The following is an 8,036-nucleotide window of genomic DNA, read 5'->3' as shown; positions in this document are numbered from 1 at the left end:
AAACGTGTTAGTCCAATCTTTAAACTCATTTTGAGACGAATATTTAATCTTTCATAGAGCTACTTAAGATCATGAGGGGCCTGAGTATCTCTTAAACAAACCTCATGTTTTGACCATTGCCTCTGTGTGTCTGTCATAACTTGGCCAAAGCTTTGTTCAAAGACTGTTCTAATCTAAGTAGTAGGTCTGTAGGCTGAGTGCTGTGAGTTCAAAACAGTGCCAGTAAAATGAAAAGAAATCATTTAAGCTAGACCAACAAAAGGCAAGTGTGGGAGTTTTGGCTGAACATGATAGAAAAATATGCCAATACAGATAACACAAAGGCTGAATAATTTAGCTTAGGTAAATCCTTAGCTTAACAAACTATCAAAAGAGTGATGGCTTATACTTTGGTTTAGAACATACTGTACACTATAGGTCTAGCAGACCTAATCGGCTTTTAGTCAAAAAAAACAAGCATATTTACTGTTACAGTTTAACATGTGACCTGCTTTTGCCACTATTTTCTATAGCGTAGATAGTGTACACAGCTTCACCTGTGCTTGCTGTCTCGCCTCTATCATTGGATCCAAACTCTGAAGACATCCCCCCCCAGTTTGGTAGAAGAAACACAGACTTTTATGAGGCAAGAAAGTGTCACGTGATTTACTGGGGAAAGTAAAATAGAGGAAGTGGGATTTTTTTTCTTGAAGATTTTTTGGATTTAGACAGAATACAGTGGAGGGAGCTCCCCTGACTGTGGAGGTTAAAGTTATTCCACCTTAGATTGAGTTGCCACAGGGAACAGGCAGCTAAACCCAAAGTAGCAAGTCGAGTACAGAATGTGAGCTAGACATGTAAGACTGGACCATGACCTTGTGAATCCTTTTACAAACTCAAACCTCTGCTCTTGCATTTTAAATGTGATGCAGGCAGGTGTTACAGCAGCTAGGAGGAAAGAGGAGGAGGAGGAGGAGAGAAGATTTGAGATACCACATCTAACCTACACAACCTTAAAATAGGGCATCAGCCTCAGGCTACGACATGGGCTAACATCTTATTAGATTATTGGATTGTTACATAAATAGGTACTTGCCCACATGAATCTATGAGTATGCACAATAACAGCACTAAACAAACCTGACCTATCTTAGTATGGCCCTAGGAATCAGTGAATTAAAAATCGCCTCACCCCAAGCTGTTTTCTTCATGGTGCTAACAGCACATATTTACCTTCATGAATGCAATAATAGAGCTAACATGCCTCGACTGGTCAGGAGTTACATTTTGTTACATTTATGTGAATTATAGTCTGCAAAGAGGATTCATTTATACTAACATTTTTTGTTATTTTTCTGATAGTTTATCTTCAGTGACACTACTGTTAAGCTGTCAAAATCCTGTGTGACTAATTATTTTCCTGCTGTTACAAGCTTAGATACTATGCTATTAGCATTATTTCTCTCTCTCCTTTTTGAGAAATTAAAATATAATATGGTTTCAGTGGTTGGCCTGGTCTCTGGATTAGGAAGAATTTCCAGACATGAGTGGAATCAGTCTGGTGGACACTGACAATTTCACACCTCCTTTTTATAGATCGTTTAGGGATAAAAAACAAACTCAAAACTGGACGGAAGATGAAAACTAAACAGTGGTGACAGTCTTTTCTTTGCCACACATATACTGGAAGCTATTTCCCCTCACTTCAGCTTTCATATATGCGTGATCTTCACATATCCCTATGAAATTTGTATCCTTGGGGACTCGACTTTAACCTGACCCCACCTCTTGAAATAGCCTTTGCGTCCCATAGGGCCTGGCTGATGTGCACACCATCTGGAAAGCCGCATGGAAGCTGTGTTTCGTTCAGCTGTGTGGGAGCTATATGGAAACATATACAGTTTGCATTATGCATTGTGTAAATCAGGAGTATTGGAGGCTGCTTTAGCAAGGAAATGGTCCCTGTATTCTGTGACTGTCACTTTTCCTTAAGGAATGCATACATGAAGGTGGCACAGAGAGTTGTACTCATGCACACATGAATGAACTTAAAGAACGTGAGCGTGAGCACAGATGGGCATACTGACAAGCTTAGTCACTCACTCATCATCCAGTGACTCACTCACTAACAGTCAATCTGTACCATGTTTAAGAATAGAATTTGTACAGACTCAAATTAACTTATCTTACAGAATGACATATTTCTTGTTCAAATGACAACCAGTTGCAAATGGGCTGCTTGAAACAAAGCATAAATGCAGCAAGATGACAATCTAATCCCAGTCCATAGTTTTTACTCCAGATTCTGAGTTCATATAATTCATCATCATCATCATATAATTACAATAGGTGTCAATGCCAGTGCCTCTGTCAGGGACCAAATTAATAAATAAACTGTTATTGTTGATAGGTGTAAAGATTAAGGCTCTTGTTTTCCACCATACTAAACCTGTTACATAAAATTTGAAAATGTGTACATGTCAGGTAAAGTAAAGTTTTATTTTGAAAGTGCATCAGATGCTTGTATGTCTCCAGTTTAAACAGTGAAGTGAATCTTTGCTTAAACAGTTTGCAGCCTCATGCTGTATACATAGTCTAGCACCTCCTCTGCCAGCTGCTGTGGACAATCAGACAGAACCTGCTACAGAATTCTCAATCAACCATCTGCAGTATAGTCGGAGCAAAGGAGGGTGTAAGAGCCTCAGAGCGCTGAGCAAAGGGGGAGAAGGCCTGACAAGACAAGCAAACAGTGCAGCAAACTGATGGGAGGCAGCTGGGATTAACAACGCAGAGCTGGTAGAACAAAACCAAATGCTCTTCTAAACTTGGGGGCCTCCCAAGACAGGCGAGAAAGCGAGAATCAGAGAAAGCTTTACCTAAACAGTGCAGAGGCAAGACCCCATTTTACAGTGTTTTGACAGGTGATAAAGTAGTGCTGTGAGATGATTTCTTCAGGTAGAAAAAAGTGGATATAGAGTGCATATGGTCAAAGTGAGCCAAGGTTGTGCACCACTTGCAATTTGAAAAAAAAGTTGAAAATTAGCTTAAGAAAGAAAGAATAAACTGTTTTGATTCTCCAAATATATTTGTTATGAGTCCTTAAACTCTCTGTGTGTCTGTTCTTTGCAACAAGAGTGACAAAAACTCTAAATGTCCTTGGTTTCTGGTTTCATTTAGCAATTGCACTTTTAATGACTCACTCACTGAGTCACTTCTTGTACTCATTGACACACTCAAATTCTTTGACATTGGACATATTCAGTCACTCTAAAACATTCGAAATATAAGACCCTGAAAACACGTCAGTTATAAAAGAGAGTTATTATGTTATGATATTTAGTATTTAACAGGAGGCTCAAGAGATCTCTGCCTCCCCCTCACAGAAAACATGTAGATGACTAATCTGATAGTGTGCACAGGTTTGCCAGACCATGAGCTATATTAAATACATGAGACACTTGCATGGCTCATATGGCGACATTTTAATGTTGGCTGTAGTGAAATGTCATCTTACTGATGAAAGAGGCCAGATCTCTACCCTGTGGATGTGTTTGCAAGTGAAGAGGACAGCAGATTTAGAACTGGTTCAAAGCCAGCTGAACCATATGTGACCTGTTGGCCTTTTTTCGCTGTGATTTTATACTATATCATCATTGCGGTGCTCTGTGCAGAGCTGGAGAGGCGAGAGAAACTGTCCACAAACTAATGTACATAGCTGAGAAGAAATCTTTATTCAGCTCTATTTCAGTCAGAGTCAATAGAGTCAGAAATGCAGCAAGCAGGAAGAATCTTCAAGACCAAGTTCATTATGATCAGAACGAGAGGCTTCGCTATTTATGGGACATCAAAGGTAGATGAGGGAAGGTATTGATGTGAAACTGTGTGGGGCGCTGCAGCCTGAGGATAACAACATCGACTCCTCTCCCAGGGATCCTGCTGTTCATGTCTTGGAATAGACAGGGGGGGGAACAGAGAGGGCAACCTAGTATTGCAAAAGAAGGGCGATGGTCTCATAACAATACTCATCCATCCATGGGATCACATTCTACCACAACGTTGCCAGCGTTGGCAGAGTGTATCTGTGAATGTTAGTCACGTTTGCATTTGTTGAATCCAAATGTAACCGGACCCTGGAGGAAGTCCACATTCTGTGTGGAAAGCGGCAGCTGGTCAAAGATTTCTTCAACTGAAATGCTTTCCTCTGTAAATATGAAACAGAAATAAACTGGCAAATGTTGATTTTTAAATTAAAAACCTGTCAAAACATCTTAGTTTAAAAAGTTACATTTGATTTGATTGTTGCACTATTCAAATACTTTTACACTTCTCTGACAAATTTGCAAACAAGAGTTATAACATGATAATCCGTCACTGTCAGGGTCAAACAAAGCTGCTCAGTGAGTTGGTTTAATCTTTGAATTAAAATTGAAAATTGATTTTAATTTTGAGATGGAAAATGCACACACAACCAGTGCAGACTGTAATAAGACACACAAGACAACATTGACAACATTTGAGTACAAAATAACTAATTCAACAACACATTCTCAAGCCAAAGTTGACACATAGTCTATGAACAGCTGGTTTACCAGAGCTGCTACTTTAAAAACAGCTGTCTGCATCTGGAAACAACGCTAATGAGAATGGTGAGAGTGACCAAAAACACGTCATGTTGCAGGTCATAAACCCAAAACAATGAACTGAAAAACCCTGAAATGCTCAGTAGATCTGAAGAGAAATGCTTTGTCACAATGAAAACTAGTAGTTTTGAAAATAACTCATTTTATTTTCCCACATGGGCTATATGAATGAATCAGTTGGAGGCCATGACATCTTGTTTTCGAGCAGCCACCCACTGCTGCATGACGAGCTGTTATCTAAGGTTTCAAAATCTGAATTTAAGTAATGGACAAACCTTTCACAGGTGAATGCCATTTATTAAAACCACAAGGATGTTATTAGAAAGATTTTATTCTGATGGCACCACTGTGTGCCCATAGTGTTTTATTATTTCCCTGGCCTCACAACACATCCCTGTTAGTGAGCATCTCTAGCACAGAGGAGGGCAGACACGCAGGTCAAGGACAGTTATTTTATATTGTGAGCATATCCAATTAAGTCAACATGTCAACCTGAAACCGTCTGCAGCTAATGGGCTTCCATCAGCATGAAAGATGGCTTGATAAATATCAAAGCCGAGGACTGACAAGAGAGGAGACAGCTTGATATTAATGATAATACAAGAGTTCATTTAGATGGAGATGTTTTGGTGCACGGATCAGATATGCATGGATCAAAGCGTTAACATGGTATACTTGAAAAATTATCAAGCTGTGTTTACTCGTGATAATGATCTCTCCCCAGAGAATATTGAGAGTTTAGATAATCAATATACTGCAGTCACTGTGGGTCTCACAGGGCCAACAAATGGGACCTGCTTTCTGTTGCTCGTAGTCATACTGCTGTAAAAACTGCTACAACAAACGTCACTTCCTCTGCATTAAGCCTCTGATGTCAGTCCTCATTTACTCACTATAGGATTATTAAACCTATAGCACAGAACCTCAAGAGGATTTTTTGCTTCAGAAAGAAAATGTTCATAACTGTCTGAAGTTCTGACATTTTCATTTGGTGCTCTGTTTAAGCTTTTTCAACAAGGTTTATTCCATTTTCTGTCAGTGTTTGTGTGCAGTGATGTATGGGAACATATGCACAAACACTAACCCTACCAATGTTTTTATCTCCAACCATCAATTTAAAAAGCACTGTAAACTGCAACCTCCAACTCCTCAGAAAGAAAGTCCTGAGCGTATTTTCTTAATCCATTAACCTGTGAAATTGGCTGTGGGGGATGATGAAGAGCTCCTCTGAGACACTCTGCCCCTATGGCTTAACTAAAACCTCTTCTGCGATTGTTTCATCCAAATAGAGGCACTCAATCTTAAAGACAGTTGGTCAAAAGTGATGCAGTACACTGACTACAAGCGTAGGTCACAGATAAGTGCTATAGATACACTTTTACAGAGCAGAGCTGTCAAAATGATGTGGAACTGATACCTGAATCATTTTATCCTCTTTGGACATCTCATAAAAACCCAAAACAGAGCCACATCAGTGAGGTGTACAGCCTTTCTAGAAATGTAATGTTTTGGTACTCAGAGAAAAATGCTGCGTGGAGTGGAGAGAGAAAAGAAGGTGAAAAGGGAGTGAATATGTACAAAAGTAAAACTCTCCGATTCTCAGTCATTTTAAAAGAACTTTAAAGTACTTATTAGAGACCCTTTAGATAGAAGTACCCCTCATTTAGGCCAGTCACTACTGATTTTGTTACATTTTGTTAGCTGTCGTCATTCTGTGGTAGTTAGCTAACTAATTAAGCTAACATTAGCTCCAGGGAGTTGGTTTGAGATGGGGACTTTTTAATGTTTCCAACTTTGAGCTTTGAACGTGGTAAAAGGAGTCTCAAATGTTCACTTGATGGCTAATGTTATAATATAATGGGAGTCATTCCTATGTTCCCCAGATTCATATGTCACATAATGGGAACATGAAAATTGGTTCTTATGTTCCCCCATTCTACATATGTGCTCTCCCAATGTCTTATGTTTCCATAAGACATCCATGTTTTCTATATGACACATAATGGGAATCTGAAAAAGATGTTCCTCAGCTCTTTATTCGCTTAATAAGACATGGGCAATTGTGGGAACAAATGTGGGAACTTGGGGTTGTATGCTTGCCAGTGCTGCTGTATCATTGCTCTCAATATATTAGACCTACGCTTGAGGGAACTTACACAATGGGTTAGAAGTTGTTGGATATATGTAGCTGTTTTGTCAAATTTGACCCAATTTATGTGTTAGCTGAATACTGAACTGGGAAACACAGGGAACTTTAGACCCTGAGAACATAGATATGCTCTTCTTAAAATCTGACAGCATTCATGACTGACCTCCTCACACAGTGGATAGTAGTCATGAATAGGGCTTTTTTGAAAAACAAAAACATGTAGCAAACTCCTCTCCCTGGGGTAATGCTCAGTTACTGCTGACATGCTAATGGTGTAACATACATTACTGTATAAAACCCATTTAATGGTTACACTTTTTATGTTGTGTGTTTGGTTTTGGGAAGACTAAAAGAGGACACTGTCATCCAAACTGTCAAGTATGGTGTTAAGCTATGATTGAACAACCACTGTTCAGGGGAGGGGGTTTAGCTAACGGTCAAGAAAAGAGAGAATGAACCCACTAACACCCTGCTCGTAGGATTCCTAAAGGTTTCACCCAAGGCTGTTCATCAATGTCAGTGACACTAACAATGTCTCTATGAAACTAACACTCTGTCATCTCCATAGGGAAAGATGGAAAAGTGGAGATTCCGGCTGAGATCTCTCTAAAGCACCTGAATGTATCACTCTCTTTCAGCAGGACCATCGAGCCTCCTGGGCTCTTTCAGACGCCACCGGGTTGGTTGATTGATTCCACCCTCACAGATTAATCTAGATATTGACTGTGTGCAGTGTGAGTGTGTCTGAGGGAGAGAGAGACAGTGTCTGATAGAGACAGAGCCAGTGGGCTTGGTGATCTACTGCCTGTTTAGATCCTCATTTCCCAGGGTTCATAGCTCTCTTCCATCAACCCGCAGGCAGGGAGCCAAGCCTTTGCTCTTTCCTCCACGGTGGTCTAATTCATCCTCACTTAGGAAAGGTTAAAGGCAGCCTCTGTCTGCCTCAACAGGTCCAAAGGCAACTCATTTTTATCACTTCACTTTGATCTGCGCCCTCTGTTTTCTTATCTTTGATTTATTATGTGGATTGTGTGATGTTGCTCTTTTTTTTATGCTTCATGCACACGGCAGAAAAAGGAAAAGGGAGCTTCACTCTGACGAATTTCCTTCAGCAAAAAGGTTAAATAGGCAAAAATGAAGCCAAGAGAAGAAAGCAACCTTATTACAAGAGACGTGCAGCCACCACATCCAAGCAGGCATAAATACGCACAGAATACACAGGCAAGATTGGACACAGTTGCACTCCTACACACACAGTGTCAAACTCT

Source organism: Lates calcarifer, linkage group LG8, assembly GCF_001640805.2.
Source record: "Lates calcarifer isolate ASB-BC8 linkage group LG8, TLL_Latcal_v3, whole genome shotgun sequence".
Lineage (NCBI taxonomy): Eukaryota > Metazoa > Chordata > Actinopteri > Centropomidae > Lates > Lates calcarifer.
This window is presented reverse-complemented; position numbering follows the sequence as displayed.